Source organism: Canis lupus, chromosome 22, assembly GCF_048164855.1.
Source record: "Canis lupus baileyi chromosome 22, mCanLup2.hap1, whole genome shotgun sequence".
In the NCBI taxonomy this organism is placed as follows: Eukaryota; Metazoa; Chordata; class Mammalia; order Carnivora; family Canidae; genus Canis; species Canis lupus.
In genome coordinates, this window is record NC_132859.1 from 48,107,036 (window position 1) to 48,125,268 (window position 18,233).

Sequence of the window (18,233 nt, forward strand, 5' to 3'; positions counted from 1 at the left end):
TTCCTCTAGACCATGAAAGCGACAGCTTGTCTTAGGGGCCTTTGTGCTCCACCTGGAGCCTGCAGAGTGCCTGTTACTGTGCTCTGCGGGAGCGGATTCTCAGTAAATGTTTATTGAAATTAAAATAATATAGCTGTGAAAGGTGAGATCTCTCATGATTGACTCACAAGATTTGATCACCACACCTCTCTCTCTCTCTCTCTCTCTCTCTCTTTCTGTCCCCCACTCCCTCCCTGGATGCCTATCTGCATTAAGTGTGATTTGTGCATGGTGGACATGTGTGTGTCCATCCCCAGAGTTACTCTTTTTCTCTGAGCTGTGGCATCCCAGCCCTGAAGAGGAATTCTGAGGCTGATTGACAGAAGCAGACAATGATAGTGAAAAGAGCCTTTTCTCCTAGGTTCATGCTGTCAGTGGGCTGCTTTTTATTCCCTCCATGCATCTAGTCCTGCTATACCTAGCCTTGAGCCTTTCGTATTGGGGCAGATCCAGCTTGATATGCAAGCCCTGGAAGGCAGCAGTCACAAAACCTGAGGCAGAATATGACCCAGCTAGATGGGACAAACAGCTCAAAGCCAGGATTCGGAGGTCTTGGCACAGTCAGCACACAAGGCTTCCATGTCCAAGAGGCCACAGGGTTTACAAACAAAGCCTCGGCCACTCATTTCTCACACTTCTCTTTGTTTGGAGTGATATGGTTGGTACTGTACACCGCAGAGAATTGTCCAATTCAGACCAGATCATCACAAAGAGCAGTAACTCCAAGATAGACAGATATACATACAGGTTGTTCATCTAAGATACAGTATTTGATTTTCTGTGTGACTGACTTCAGAGCATCTAGGACAAATTCCTCTTCACCCCACCAATACAAATTCATGGCGAGGCTGAAACATAAGTAGAATTTATTGAGACGGATCTGGAATCCATTATTAGCTCTGTGTGTATGTGCCCTCAGGTGAGTTAGTTCTTTCATCTTCCATCCCATTCCATAAATGTTTATAAAGCCCCTTCCACAAGTGAAGTCACTACACACCAGACACTAGGGTTAGACTGGAATAAAACAGAGTCCCAATATGAAGGTCCCCACAGCCTAGTGAATGGTTGTGCATGACAGTGTCTAGCCAGACCCTCAGCATGTGCTCATTCAGTAATAGTTCTTTGTCTGCTCATTCTGCTCTCCTTTATCACAGTCCCAAGCTGATATTGGAAATGTTGCTATTAAATCTTTAGTTTTTAATTCAGAAGTCCAAACTCTCCTTCTTCAAACTGATTTTTTAATCTTCTCCGTGAATCACATCTTTGATGGATTTTTGAATAACAAATATTCAGTATTTATAAATTATTCTTCAGCACATGTTAACTCAAATTATCACATTGAGTTGATAGAATTAAAGTTCAAAGAAACTTGATTTATCTTCCGGATGACTGTCTCATGGGTAAGTATCTTTTAAATATTGAAAACAGTTCAAACCTAACTCCTTTACCATCTACATGGAATCTTGGAGACCCATACACCCTCAACTGGAAGCCACCACTATCTGTGACTCTGTTCCCTCATAATATACATCTACCCTTGTAAAAGGCATTTTCTTCCTCCTCTCTGTTGCTTATACTTTGGTGGGATTCAATTTATGATTCTTACCTGGGGGCAAACTTTGATGGGGCCAGGGAGACCGTATGAGGTTAAGAGTAAGTCTCATGGTGGGGGACAAAACAAAGAACTGACAATGTAATCCTAGCAAAAATGCATTGTACAGATTTTACTTTGCCCCTTGATGACTCTGAAAAGAACTTAATGAAGATTTTCAGATATTTCTACTTGAATGAGTTGCTTATGCTTATCCAAAAAGTAACTGTAACCAAATATGTCTCTCTCACTCATTGTCCATTATAAAAAAATCTTTCAAAAGAAAAGCTTGTATGTGTACATCAAAAAATATATATGGGTCTGTGTTCTGAGGCTCAGCAGGGAGCATACAATATTAAGATTGAGTGAGGGTCTTCCCTGCCTAAGACATCATCACCTCATCATGCAACCAAAGGAATGGCAAACATAGTCACTAGAAGAAGTTTCCTTGAATATTCACGGACTGGAAAATGCAATCAGACAAAAGTTAAAAAAGATGTATAGAAGTCCCAAGATGGCTTCACTTTCTTTCAAGATGATTTTTTTTTTAGAAACTCATTTCCTCCCTGGTAAATATTTCCTCCCATTCCTGTAAAGATTGTCCTCCTCAATGAAAGGTCTAAAGTTCCATCCTGCATGCAGGAAAGAAAGTTAGAGTCTGCCATTAATCATGGAGTTCACTTCCCAACTTTTAATGCTTTTACAATGTCTTCTGGCTGGAACAGCAAGAAAGCCTCAGTTAGATACCCATATGTGCAAACTAGCCCCTGGTTGCTTCTGCTCTGCCCAGTGGGGAAAAAATAGCAAAGCTGATCTTCTTACAAGGACAAGGTGACCAACTCTAGAAATCTGTCCAGCCCAGTTATAACTAATGTGAAGCTCAAGTGAAATTCAGAGAAGACACCAGGAGACAGATAAACCCCTAATGTACTGGTAGGGTCACTATTTGAAGCGCAAACTCTTAATCTTCCTTTTTTCGGAGATGCTTATAATACTTTATGCTACTGAAGAACATGATTAATTTTTAAGATTTATTTTAGTCACATCATTTTAAAAGAAACTTCCATTTTAGTTTCTCTTAAAAAAAAAAAAAGTAATGTGTATCTATCAAATTCCCTTCCTTTGTTCTCCTATATGGAAACAATATTGTACCTGAGAAAGACATATAGGGGGTGGTCAGGGAATACAGCATATTCGTAATATTTTTTATTTCAATTCTCATTGGAGGCATTTTCAATGAAACTATCTTCAATAAGGTTCTACTAATCTTTTTTTCTAATGTAATTTACTTTCCTTTATTAAAAAAAAATTTCAAGCCAAAATATTTGTGAAGATCCTTTTAAATTCAAAGAAAATGAAGTCAGGCATTTTTGGTGCAGAGAGCAATTCCAGACCCAGTAGGGGACCACTTATGACTGAACAAAAACCCTTCTCTTACACAAAATGTGAGCTCCCTGCCTGGGGTTTGCACATTAATGACTGTATGACTCATTATTATATGTGCCTCCAAAGCTGAGTTCTCCCTTTGCTAACCTGCTCTGTACAGCAGATGTCAAATGTTAACCATGGGACAGCAGGTATGGCTTGGGTTGTTCATCTTGGGGTCTTTTCCACATCATGCTTCCAAGTTCCTGTGATCCAGGCAACACCAAGTTACAAGGTTACCTGGAGGCATAAACTCCACTCCCATTAACAAAATCACAATTCTTCTTCAGAGTGCATCATCTTTCACCTCCTCCTGTATTAGGGAGTAGTTGATGGTAGCTTTTCAAATGTCAGCTGGCTTATAACTTCTGCTTCTTCCTCTGATTTTCTTCTATGAGCACCATGTGTAAACAGAGTGCTATGTGTAAACACCATGTGTAAACAGAGTGCTAAACAACTGTGGGGGTTGGGAAGATACTGAATTTGGAAGAGAGTAGAGTTGGCAAAGCATAGGCTTGCTAGATAGAGAGTCCTACTTTGAAATCCCGATGAAATTCTTTAAAAGGTGGTGAGGAAGTCATTGAAAAGCCCTCAACCTCAGTTTCCTCATTTTGAAATAAGAGAAGGGAATTTATTTTGTAGAAGTGTTGGGGGAAATGGGAGTATGAACAATCTATGGAAAGGACTTGGTGCTATACTGCCTAGGGATTCTGTACTCATTTCCACTGGACATGTAGTAATGTCCCTTAAATTTGGGCTCAGTCATCTGACTTCCTTTGGCCAATGAAACTGGGTCCAGGTGACAGTATGCCAGTTCCAAACCTGGGGGATTAAAAGGAACACATGCTTCCATTCTTTCTTGCTTTTCTTTCATCACCATAAAAGAGGCTTTCTAGATATCTCTGAACATATTTAGAGCAGACCTAAGCCCAATTTGCAGTGTGAAACTAAACCCAGTTAAGACTGAACAAGTAAAGCAGCTCCCAGCCAAAACCAGTCTAGACTAGTTGGTGCTCAGCCAAACCACAAATGAACAAGAATAAATTATTATTATTATTGTAAGCCACTGAGTTTGGAAGTAGTTTGTTATACAGCAATAGCTGACAGATACAATAGTGAAAAAATGAGTTTTCTGGTTTAAAATTATATTTAACTAGCAGCTTCAATACATGCTTTCCTGTTTAACCTCTTGCTGAAATGCCAAAGAAAATATAGCAAAGGGTGAAAAAAATCACACTCTCACAAAAACTTAATCTAAAAGGCAATTCATGAATCTAGGGGAAAAAAAAAACAGATATAATCCAGGGAAACTCCATCTAAAAATTTTTAACAATAGAACTGAGAATTGAAGAGCAATCCTTCTCTACTGCCGACCCCCATCCCCACATACTCTGTAATAACAGCAGAATAATAAGCTCTGCACATTCCTCAAATGTTCCATAACCAAGTGTATTTTTTTACATCCAGGGTAAGATTGTCATACCCAGAAACTACCTGAACAAGAGTTAAGGCAATATGTGTTTGGGTAAATTACACATCTAGGGCAGTGGAAGTTCCATGAGAAAAGTGGCAATAGCAGGAACAGAGGCAAACAGACCCCTGGTAGCAGTACATTCTAGGGATTTCCACATACAACATTTAGGGCCCATTCAAAGCAAACAAACAAACAAACATTCAGGCCCCAATAGCGTGGGTGAGAAAGAAAGATACCACCCCAATAAAGAAAGTGAAAACCTGCCAGAAAGAAGAATTTAAACTAACCATGTGGATTTATTTGCCCTTTAACAGAATGTCTGTGATAAATTGAACCACAGCACAAGTGGACAGTAAAAGTAACCAGAAGCCTGGCTGTTGAAAAATTCTGAAATCTGGCCTGATAGAAAATATAGCAAAAAAAAAAATTGTTATGACAGCAGTATCTAAGAAAATTACACAAGCATTTTCCCTTTGACCCACCAGTCCCACATCTCAGACTCTATCCAGATGATGCTCCACAAGTACCAGACAATAGGTGCTCAAGATTATTCAGACAACTGGCAAACAAGCCAAGGTAATTCCTTTGTATGGAATCATCTGCTACAATACAGAAAGAATGCGACTCTATGTACTGATGTAGAGTAATCGCTGGGACATACTATTAAGTGACAAATTCAGAGTTCAAAATAGTCTATAGAATATACCCTTTGTGTAAGAAAAAAACAAGAAATACACACAGAGACACACACATGGTTATTTTTATCAAAAGAAATACTGGAAGAGGAAGCCACAACTAGTTCAAAAATGGTTACCTATAGAAATCAGAGTTAATGGGAACAGCAGTAGAGTGCAGGGAGGAAGACAAAAGCAAAAATTTTCTGAGTATTCAATCTTACATACTTTAGACTCTTGAACCAGGTAAATGTTTTGCACATTCAAAAAATTATAGTAAAATTGAATCCAAAAGGGGAAAACATACTCTAAAATTGAAATTGGAGAAAATAAACATTTCAACTGGAGTTTGAAATCAGTATTCAGACCATACCTCCTGTAGAATAATATAACTAAATGCAGAGTGTGGGCCTTTGTTAGGGTCCTAATTCAGGCAACCTACTGCAGAAGAAAATGTGAGACAATCAGGTGAATCTGAATATGGAATGGAAATGAGATAATGCTAAGAACTTGTTATTTTTCTTAAATGTGACAATGGCATGGTGGTTGCATGGGGAGAGTTCTTATCACTGAGAGATACATAATAAATTACTTAAGCGTGAATTGATTTATTGATATGATATCTGGGAATTGTTTTGAAAGTTGTCAGCAAGGAAAAAACAGTGTTTTAGGTGTGAAGACAGATGAATAGAAGAAACAAGATTGGCAAAATACTGATAATTGTTAAAACTAAGTAGTGAGTACATGCAGGTTCAATTTTTAATCCATGTATTTTTATGGTGTGAAAATGTCTGTAATAAAAAGTCATTTAAAAAGATAACTAAATATGAGAGGATATTATCTTGAAAAAGAAGATTATAAATATATAACAAAATACAATATGCAAATGCATGAACCTTGATTCAATCCTTTAAAAATAAAAAAGAAACAGCTCTAAAAGACAGTTTGGGGATAACTAGGAAAACATGAGTATGGACTAACTCATAGTAGAGAATTATGTTTAATTCTTTTAAGTAAGATAATGATTTGAACTTACCTAAGAGATCATTTCTATTCTTGGGGGATTTAGGCCAAAGTATTTAGGGGTGAAGTGTCATGATATACACAGTCTAATTTCAAATTGCAAACATAGCATAACACATACCACCTTTTTTACATGGCTAAAAATGTTCATAATTAAAACTTGAAGAAACTATTAATGTCTTGCAAGAAAATACGGACAATTAAAAAAAAACCAGGGATATAAAGAAAGTCTTAATAAGTGGATAGATATCCATTTTATTAGGATTAAAAAAATGCAATAATATAAAGATAGCAATTCTCCATCAATTTTTTTAAGTTAATATGGTTCTAATTAAAGAAAAAAAATGGAAAGAAAAAAGGAAACAATACTGGTTGTTGTATAGAGATGGGCATTTGGAAAAATGAAGTTTGCTTTCAAAGATGGCGGAAGAGTAGGGGTCTTCAATTCATCTGGTCCCACAAACTTACCCAGATAACTTTCAAAACATCCTGAACACCTAAAAATTCAACAGGAGATGTAAAGAGAGAACAGCTGGAATGCTACAGAGAGCAAAGTTTTCACTTCTAACAATGTAGGAAGGCGAAAAAGAATAAAAAAGAATAAAGTGGGGGAGGAGAACTGCAACTAGCAGGGCTAAAGCAAAGCGGTGAAAGCCTCTGGGGCAGGAAAGCCCGGCCTTGGAGAAGTGGGAACTTTAAAATCCACACCAGAGTTTTCCCTGATGGGGAAGTACTTCGCAGGGAAATCGGGCAGAACCACAGCAGGATTAGTGAAGCCTCAAGATTCCCAGAGGCACTATAAGAGGAGGAGCGCCCAGGGGAAACGTCACCCCAAACTGCAGTCTGATATTGGCAGAGGGCTGGAGCGCTGCAGGCCTCCAGGGTTATTTGGGAGAAGCCAGTCGGTTATGCGGGCGGCTCCAGAGTGGGCTTTACACAAGAGCCTGAGAACAGAAAGAGGAGGCTGTATCCTGTTACCTTCAGGAGACGTGGTCCCTGGGAGCACGGGTCCAGCGGCAGAGGGCCCCGGATCCCAGCGAGGCCCAAGGGGACCAAGTCGGTGACCCTGCATTCCCCCTGCTGTAGGCGAAGCAGGGAGGGCACAGGACCGTGGGAACTCTCCTGCCCCTGGGTGCCTCGTAAGCTGTGCAGATCAGTGCACCCACACCTGCCCAGAGGCGCATCTACACCAGTGTGAACTGGGAGACTGCGGTTACTCACTCTCAGGGAGCTCGAATCCAGAGCTGGAAATCTGGCCGCCATTTTTGTTGTTCCTCTTTGTTTCACCTGTGCCTGGGAGAGGGGGAGCCTCTAGGAAACAAAGGCCTCACTGGATAAACAGCTCACACTGAGTCCAGCACCTGGCAAGAGGTGGGGCGTCCCTGCCCAGGCACAAACACCTGAGAATCAGCATAGCAGGCCCCTCACCCAGAAGAACTTCTGGAAGAACAGGGGAAGAGCAGGTTTATTGACCAAGTAATGCTGGAAAATTCCAGGACTGAGGGAAAATAGTACATAAAACTAGAGGTCCCTTATTTTTCTTTTTACTTTTTTTTCCTTGTTCCATTACAACTCATTTTATATCAAATTAAAAATTTCCACTATTTTTTCTCTTTTCCCACCTTACTTACAATATTTTACCAACTCCTTGTTATTAAGGTTTTTCCTTTTTGCTTTCATATTTCTACAACGTGCCTTAGATATATTTTCACTCCTGGATTCCTTTTAACGTATTCAATTTAATTTTGGTAGATATATGATATATGGGTATTTATTTCTTTTTCTTTTCCCTGCCTCGTTTTGTTTTACAATGGTGGAAGTTAACTTCTAACACACGACCAAAATACACCCAAAACCACGCGGAACACCATGTTGGTTCATTCTGTGAGATTATATTTGCTCATTCTGCCTCCTTCTTTTCTCTTGTTAATGTTTTTATGGTCCATGTTGGAGGTTTATATATATATATTAGGGATTGAGCATCTTCTAACATACAGAACAAAATACACTCAGAACCAAGAGGATCACCCTCTAGGACCACTCAGGTAGACTACATTCTCCCTCCACTACAACTTCCTCACCATCCACCCACCCACCCACCCCTTTTTTTCTCTTTTCTTTACTTTTTTTTTCTTCTTTGCTTTTGATTTTTTGGCTTTTTATTTTTACTACTTTGTTTTAAAATTTGTTTTTCATTTTAGTGGTCTTTTGTTTTATTTTGTTCTGTTCTTCTTTTTCTTTTATTTTCTGGTCTCAGACCTCATTGGAATCATCCTGGGTGTATTTCACTTAGATGATGGTTGATATTTTTGACTCAGCCCACTCATGCAGTCACTCTGTATTGGATAAAATGACTAGAATGAAGAATTCATCACAAAAAAAGAACTGGAAACAATACTCTCTGCCACAGAGTTACAGAATTTGGACTTCAATATGATGTCAGAAAGTCAACTCAGAAGCACAATTATAAAGCTACTGGTGGCTCTGGAAAAAAGAGATTTTTGAATGGGTCAAACAGAAAATTAGAGAAGAATTAAAAAGATTCTTGGAAACTAATGGAAATGAAGATATAATTGTTCAAAATCTTTGGGATACAGAAAAAGCAGTCCTAAGAAGTAAATACATTGCAATACAAGCATCGCTCAAAAAATTGGAAAAAACCTCAAATTTACAAGCTAACTTTGCACCTAAAGGAATTGAAGAAAGAACAGTAAGTAAAGCCTACACCAAGCAGAAGAGAGATAATAAATATTCAAGTAGAACTCAATGAAATAGAGACCAGAAGAACTGTAGAACAGATCAACAAAACCAGGAGTTGGTTCTTTGAAAGAATTAATAAGATAGACAAACCATTAGCCAGCTTTATTTTAAAAAGAGAGAGAGAGAGAGAGAGAATCCCTGCGTGGCTCAGTGGTTTAGCACCTGCCTTCAGCTCAGGTCATGATCCTGGAGTCCTGGAATCGAGTCCCACATCGGACTCACTGCATGGAGCCTGCTTCTCCCTCTGCCTGTGTCTCTGCTTCTCTCTGTGTCTCTCATGAATAAATAAATGAAATCTTTTAAAAAAGAGAGAGAGAGAGTGAGAGAGGACTCAAATTAATAAAATCATGAATGAAAGAGGAGAGATCACAACCAATACCAAAGAAACACAAACGATTTTAAAACATATTATGAGCAGCTATATGCCAATAAATTAACAAGACAGGAAACAACAAATGTTGGAGAGGATGTGAAAAAAGGGGAACCCTCTTACACTGTTTGTGGTGGGAATGTGAACTAGTACAGCCACTCTGGAAAACTGTGTGGAGTTTCCTCAAAGAGTTGAAAATTGAGCTACCCTAGGACCCAGCAATTGCACTGCTGGGGATTTACCCCAAAGATACAGATGCAGTGAAATGGCAGGACACCTGCACCCCGATGTTTCTAGCAGCAATGTCCACAATAGCCAAACTGTGGAAGGAGCCTCAGTGTCCATTGAAAGATGAATTGACAAAGAAGATGTCTCTGTGTATAAAATGGAGTATTCCTCAGCCATTAGAAACGACAAATGCCCACCATTTGCTTCGACGTGGATAGAACTGGAGGGTATTATGCTGAGTGAAGTAAGTCAATCGGAGAAGGACAAACATTATATGGTCTCATTCATTTGGGGAATATAAAAAATAGTGAATGGGAATAAAGGGGAAAGGAGAGAAAATGAGTGGGAAATATCAGAGAGGGGGACAGAACATGAGAGACTCCTAACTCTGGGAAACAAACAAGGGGTGGTGGAAGGGGAGGTGGGTGGGGGGTTGGGGTGACTGGGTGATGGGCACTGAGAGGGGCACTTGACGGGATGAGCACTGGGTGTTATGATATATGTTGGCAAATCGAACTCCAATTAAAAAAATACAAAAAAATAAATAAATAAAGTTCCTTCTAGAGAAAAAAAATAAGATTATTTTAATAATTACCAAACTTTAATTCTGTGGAGAATAGACTGCCAGTGCCTATGTTCTGTTCACATGAATCCATCATATATTACACCACAAGGTCCATGTAGGGCTCTAAAAAGTATTTGCAGGTCAATGTTCTCTAATCAAAATGCAAAAAACTAGAAATTAATGAGAACATTTTAACCTTAAAAATAAAGTCACTTGGAACTGTTAAAAAACCACTCTCCATAATAACTCTTTAGTCAAAGAAGAAAAGAAAACGGCCCCTAAAAATTTAACAAAACTAGGAATACCACATACCATATATTAGAAATACAGATTTTTGATCAAGTTACCTTATCAATTAATTATTAAAAGCTATATAGATTGTGTTGGGACAACAGGCTTTCAATAATTTGTGTTGGGACAACAGGCTAATAAATTGACCCTGGTGATAAAGGAAGAATATAGGCTATGAAGATCTAGGTCATTTTTGAAACAGATAAGGCAGGATGGGAACAAGGAAGAGTGTTACTCTGCATGATCTTAGGAGGCAGGGAAAGCCCACTGTTACACAAGCAATATGGACTGGTGTCGAAAGAGATGAATAGAATAGCCTGGAACAGAATAGGGACTTCAGACATAGACCTCAGTTTGTATGTGACTTTGACACATAGTAAACGTGACTCTTCAAAGCCCTGGGGAAAATGGTGTGGTTGATATACAGTGCTGAGAAAACTGATTCTCTAGGACATGAAGTGTTGATGCAGGGAAGGAATCCCCAAAGGCCAACATACCCATAAAGATATTCACACTCACAAGAAAGGAAATAAAAATTAAAATGCCAACAAGATATCATTTTATATACATTAAAATTCAAATATTATAAAGATGGTGAGGATGTCAGGAAACAGGTTCCCCATGCAGTAGCAGCAGGCATATAAACCAGCACTGTTCTGAAAAGCCACCTAACTCTTCTCAGCAAAATCAAGTGTGCACACACCCTGTGATTATCTGTCCTCTCCAGAGCATACGTCTTAGACATTTTCCTGCAGATTAGAAAAAAGGCATCTTAGAAGATGTTTTTAGTGTCTGCTTTGGATGTTGGAAACAATCTGATTATCCAACAGTTGGAGAATAGGTAAGTTAAGGTAGAAAATACTGAGAATATAATGCTATTTTTGCCTAAAAGTAGTGAAAGAGATTTCTTTTTTTTTTTTTTTTATTTTTTTATTGGTGTTCAATTTACTAACATACAGAATAACACCCAGTGCCCGTCACCCATTCACTCCCACCCCCCGCCCTCCTCCCCTTCTACCACCCCTAGTTCGTTTCCCAGAGTTAGCAGTCTTTACGTTCTGTCTCCCTTTCTGATATTTCCCACACATTTCTTCTCCCTTCCCTTATTTTCCCTTTCACTATTATTTATATTCCCCAAATGAATGAGAACATATAATGTTTGTCCTTCTCCGACTGACTTACTTCACTCAGCATAATACCCTCCAGTTCCATCCACGGTGAAGCAAATGGTGGGTATTTGTCATTTCTAATAGCTGAGTAATATTCCATTGTATACATAAACCACATCTTCTTTATCCATTCATCTTTCGTTGGACACCGAGGCTCCTTCCACAGTTTGGCTATAGTGGCCATTGCTGCTAGAAACATCGGGGTGCAGGTGTCCCGGCGTTTCATTGCATTTGTATCTTTGGGGTAAATCCCCAACAGTGCAATTGCTGGGTCGTAGGGCAGGTATATTTTTAACTGTTTGAGGAACCTCCACACACACAAAGAGATGGAAAAATATTCCATGCTCATGGATTGGCAGAATTAATATTGTGAAAATGTCAATGTTACCCAGGGCAATATACACGTTTAATGCAATCCCTATCAAAATACCATGGACTTTCTTCAGAGAGTTAGAACAAATTATTTTAAGATTTGTGTGGAATCAGAAAAGACCCCGAATAGCCAGGGGAATTTTAAAAAAGAAAACCATAGCTGGGGGCATCACAATGCCAGATTTCAGGTTGTACTACAAAGCTGTGGTCATCAAGACAGTGTGGTACTGGCACAAAAACAGACACATAGATCAGTGGAACAGAATAGAGAATCCAGAAGTGGACCCTGAACTTTATGGGCAACTAATATTCGATAAAGGAGGAAAGACTATCCATTGGAAGAAAGACAGTCTCTTCAATAAATGGTGCTGGGAAAATTGGACATCCACATGCAGAAGAATGAAACTAGACCACTCTCTTTCACCATACACAAAGATAAACTCAAAATGGATGAAAGATCTAAATGTGAGACAAGATTCCATCAAAATCCTAGAGAAGAACACAGGCAACACCCTTTTTGAACTCGGCCATAGTAACTTCTTGCAAGATACATCCACGAAGGCAAAAGAAACAAAAGCAAAAATGAACTATTGGGACTTCATCAAGATAAGAAGCTTTTGCACAGCAAAGGATACAGTCAACAAAACTCAAAGACAACCTACAGAATGGGAGAAGATATTTGCAAATGACATATCAGATAAAGGGCTAGTTTCCAAGATCTATAAAGAACTTATTAAACTCAACACCAAAGAAACAAACAATCCAATCATGAAATGGGCAAAAGACATGAACAGAAATCTCACAGAGGAAGACATAGACATGGCCAACATGCATATGAGAAAATGCTCTGCATCACTTGCCATCAGGGAAATACAAATCAAAACTACAATGAGATACCACCTCACACCAGTGAGAATGGGGAAAATTAACAAGGCAGGAAACAACAAATGTTGGAGAGGATGCGGAGAAAAGGGAACCCTCTTACACTGTTGGTGGGAATGTGAACTGGTGCAGCCACTCTGTGAAAGAGATTTCTTTCAGCACATTTAAAACATGTGATTACTTTCAGCAATCATTTAAAATATGATGTTGGTTGAAAAGAGTAAAAAACAGAAATTTATGGCATACTACCATTTGCTTAAACTTTGCACACACACATAAACACACAAAATGACATAATAGTATCTAAGGATAAAGTAATTTAAGAATATGTGTAAAGAATATTAAAATGGATATCTAAAGAAAAAAATGAATGAGTCAGTGGAAGAGGGATAAAGATGAAATCAAATAAATGGGTAATACAAGGGAGGGCCCTACATGGACTTATGATTACAGTAGGCTGATTAATTCAACTTCCCTACCTGTATCTACTTTTCAAAGTATGATTTAACATGCTAGCCTGCATGCTTATCCTTTAGTTTAGATTCAGCCAGTTATTTGCAAAGGATCTTCTAGTGCAAGCACATTCATGATCATCTTTTCATGCAATTCTCATAAGAAATATGGATGTACAATTGTCTACATTTTGCAAAAAGGAAACAGCTCCCACTTCTAAGGAACTTGCCCAAGGTCACAAAGTTAGTAAGTTAGAAAGAAAAGATTGTGACCTAGGACTATCTGATGCACTGCAATCCTTCTAACATACTCCACAGTTTCTGTGTATGACATTAGGGTGCTTGAAACATTATTCAGACTGTTGATCATAGATCATGTTACTAGGCACTATAGATGCTAGACTGGGTACTGACTCTTAAGAGCAATGAACAAAGATATTGATGCTACTGTGATGGTATCAATCACTACAGAGTAGCCCAAGAATGCATGGATCCTGCCAGATGGCTCCATCCTATGGAACCCCCAAAGGAACTCTACACAAGAAACTGGAGGTGTTTAAAAATGCAGTTGGAGGTTATGGCTGAGACCTCCATGTTTCTTCCCTCCTCTATCTGCCTGAATCTACTGAATCATAACTGTATCCTCTTTGGAGGCAGATGGAAGCAGGAGAGTGACTAGAACTTTAGGTAGTCATAGTGTCTATCACAAGGCAGAGCAGATTTTACATGGTACTTCTATCTTTGTATCAGAGTTTCAACTGAGGCTCCAAAGCAGGATAAAATGAGTAAGTGCTTCACACAGAGACACACCAACATCTGTGTCCCTTTACCCTGAATGCACTGCTAGACAACATTGTCTAGCCTCCTCTTGCATGTGAGTGGGGCCCTACAACTAGATTTCAACAATGGAATATACATGGAAGAAACTCTCACCACCTGGCCAAGTCAACTAAAAATAGAGCTATCTTTCTTGCATCAATTAATGATTTCTGTGAAACAAACCATCTCAAACTCAGCAGTTTTCAACAACTATTTATTTAGATCACAATCCAGCAGATCAACAAGAATCGAAGCCGGGCTTCATTAGGTGGCTCTTCTGGTCTCATTATGGCTCCCTCTTGTGCCTGGAGTCAGATGGAGGTCAGCTGACCTCTCTATTTGTGGAATCTATCTGGCAGTTGGCTACAGTGACAGGGCAGCTGACCACATGTCTCTCATTATCCAGCAGACAGATCAGATGAATTCATATGGAAGTGGCAGGATTCATGGAAAAAAAAAAGCAGAAGTGTGCAGTTTCCTGAGGCCAGAATCAGAACTAACACAGTGTCATTCTACCAAACTCTATTGGCCAAAGAAAGTCACACAGGCAGCCCAGGATGAAGTGGCAGGAACCTAGATTCAACCTTTTGATAAGAAAAGATACAAAGTCAAATTGCCAAGAGTGTGTGTTCAAGGAGGAGTAGAGAACTGGGGCCCTGTTTGCCATCTGCCACACTTCCCTTTGCCTTCTCTTATACTACCGGCAAATCCTGTAAAGGATTTCAGGGCCTTGTAAAGATTCTTAAACCAGAGTCCACAGATATCCAAGGGGTCCATTTTAAGAAATCCATTAACTTTGATGGGGAAAATATTGCATTGTTATGCTCATTAACCTTCGAAAATGCATAAGACATTAGACCTGCCACCTCAGTCTTATTAGCGAATATGTTTCTAAAGAGGTATGCGTATGACTTTCAACACATTTTATTAATATTTTGATCACTGTATCCTATTCACTTAAAAACATCATTCTGAGAAAGAGCCCATAGGCTTCACCAGACTACCAAAGGAAGCTATGGTACAAAATAAGTTCTCTCCACATAGAAGATAGCAAAGATACTAGTAAAAGAAGCTTAGATACTAAACAGCTGCACAAAGAAGAGCTACCCCCAACACCTACCAACCTACTTTGATCAAGGACATGATAAAGAAGAAAAACTATTATTTGAAGCCCCTGAGATTCAGCATCATTGTTACTGCACTTAGCCTATGCTGGCTTATGTATGATGTGACACATCTACACGGTTTAGACCACTACATGACCAAACTCATTCATTCCATCTTTGACACCCAGCCTACATAAAGTAAGTTGGGTTAATAAAGGTAGAATCATTAGAGAGGATTCTTACCCCCTCTTTTAATCCACAACAAATGGGAGTCCCAAAAAACTCATTTTTAGGAATGGTATTACCTGATCAAAGGAACAAGTAGAAACTTCCTCTCTGTTGGAAAGTTGGTAGAACCCAAGAAACTTGTGAGAGAGTTGTTGGAAGAACTGACATGGGGTTCTTAGGATCTTCGGAGATGTGAAAGTGAGAGGTTAGTTGAAACATCACCTGAGGGCAGAATAGAAATGAACTGAACTTTGAGAATTTGGTGGATCGGGGGAGTCTAGTTCCTATGTAGACTATGAGAAGGTTTTAGCTCAGGCTTCCACTACCTTGAGGGACCCATCCAAGAGGACTTCCTATGGGGCAAAGCATCCAATGTTGTGCTTTGGCTAGCTGGATATGAGGAGGAATTGGAAGAAGTCAGTGAGGCTGTGTCCATTCCCCAGAAAACAGTGAGGCATAGAATCCCTCACTGGAGGTCTCTGAGAATGCACAGAAGAGACAGCAACTGGATACCTCCCTTGATAGAGGGCTTTTGGCTGCCACAAGGGAATTACAACTGGTATAGGTTACAAAAGCAACGATCAAACAACAGATTTCCTTCTCCTCTAAACCTTCTACTCTATATTCTATGGCTCTGAAGAAGCCAAATTCAGCAGAGTTAGTTGAGAAGGATGCAGGACAAGGAGACAAAGAACAAAATACAATCTCTCCTGTTCCCTGTCTGTCCTCAAGCCATGAGCTAAATTTGACTTTAAATTGGAGAGTCTAAAGTTTTCATGTTGGATTAAATTGGGCTTTTTATTCTTGAAACTGAAATTAGTCTAATACCTCAAAGTGACTGGAAAAAACCACCAGACTCTTCCTGCAACATCATCTAAAAGGTAGGGAAATTTTTCTTACAAAAAGATTTGTGGAGAAAGAATGATTCCTATTTATACTCTATTAAACCCAATGACAAAAACAATCCAAGCCTACTCACAAAATCCACCAGAAGGCTTTCACATCCTACAGCCCAAAGTTTCTTCCACACAGTTGAACTGGCTAAAAGGAATCAAAAAGCAGCAGGACTTCACACAGACTTGGCAGGTGCACATTGGCTGCAACCATGCCATTGGGAAGGTCAGGTCTGGGCCATTCCTAAGATATTCTGAAGTTCACAAGAGTACATGCTTTGTCACCCCCAACTGAACCATTCTCAATAGAATCTCAGGTGTTTTCTCTACTGAAACCTATCTCATAGCTACAAAAATATCCAAACTCTGCAGTTTCTCCCTTGAAATGTGTCTGTGAGTCCAAATCTCTTATTTCCCAAGACATGTTTAATTCCAAGCCAATTTGTCCACTATGTTCTTTCTCTACCAACAAAATATGTCATATAAAATAATCCCAAAGATCAGATGCATGATCACGTACAAAAGATATATTTTCTGAGAATATATACTTAGCAATTTTTCACGTTTTAATGTGATTGATTACTCTTTCAATCTGCATTACCCTCATTAGCCATGCTGATCTGCTGAGATTCGCCCTAAGAGAAAGGGCCAGAGAAAGACGTGAGTTTGGGTGTTGATAGTTAGTTAAGCTACACATAACAGACACTGTAAGTCCCTCATGCAGAATACTCAGACCTTGTCATTTTGGTTGTGTAGACAAACTTCCAACTATCAGCTTCTGTATCGTTTTACCTAATGTCTTTTTCCAAAGCTCCCAGCAAGACTTTGAGTCTTGGGAATGCCAGGGAATTAAGGGAATTAACATTTCCTAGAGCAGCCCTCAACTGATGATTGATGGGAGTTGGTGTTTAATTTTTTTTTTAATTTATTTATGATAGTCATACAGAGAGAGAGGGAGAGAGAGGCAGAGACACAGGCAGAGGGAGAAGCAGGCTCCATGCACCGGGAGCCTGATGTGGGATTCGATCCCGGGTCTCCAGGATCGTGCCCTGGGCCAAAGGCAGACGCCAAACCGCTGCGCCACCCAGGGATCCTGGGAGTTGGTGTTTAAACACCCCTGCTCCCTCGCTGCAGGGTTGAAAACTTCTGAGTCTGGTGTTCTACTGTTTCCCAGAGCATCCCTATGGGATTAGGCTCCAGTTGCCCACAGTGGTAACTGGCTTGTTAACACACCCTTTATTGTCCCTGTCCCACTTCCCCATCCGCTTCCTGAGTTCCCCTCACACCTCCCAAATTATTTATACTCAAAATTTTGTCTTGGGATCTGCTTTCCCTAAACTGAAACAACATAATAGCCCTGACTATTGGTTAAATGTGACCCCAAAGAACATACCCTAGGCTCCAAACCGTCTTATTCCCTTCTCCTCTCAGGGGAAAAAACGGTAAATGGAGAGAGAAATGTGTGAGGTCAGAGAGCAGAAAGCATTCCACAGCCCATTCAGGGCAGTGAGAGGCAAGCCCAAGCCTTCAGTTTGCTTTTTTCTCCCTGGAGAGGTCTCTGAAACTGCCTGCCATAGAGCTTTTCTGCCTCTATTCCCAGACATGGAAATCTTCATGCTTTGTTTTAATGAGAGTAGACACATCTGAGAAAAGGGAACCTCCTGAAACCACACGGGTTTCGTAAAGCGTTCTGCTATCCTCTGCATCTTTTTGAAAGCATTCCTTTGAAAATTGTTGGTGCTGGTTAACAAGGTGATTTTCAGAGAGGAAGAACAGATGCAAGCATGTGACTCTCATCTGGACCGTAATACCACATGAAGTCAAAGGGAAACAAAACACCAGACTCAGATTAACTGTGATAGATGGCTCCTA

General features: G+C 39.6%; 1 long non-coding RNA gene across 3 annotated transcripts in view; it reads right to left on the reverse strand.

Moving 5' to 3' along the window:
* LOC140614293 (uncharacterized) overlaps positions 1–18,233 on the reverse strand; it is a 210,182-nt gene that overhangs the window by 49,798 nt on the left and 142,151 nt on the right. The gene's annotated exons all lie outside the window — the stretch shown is intronic.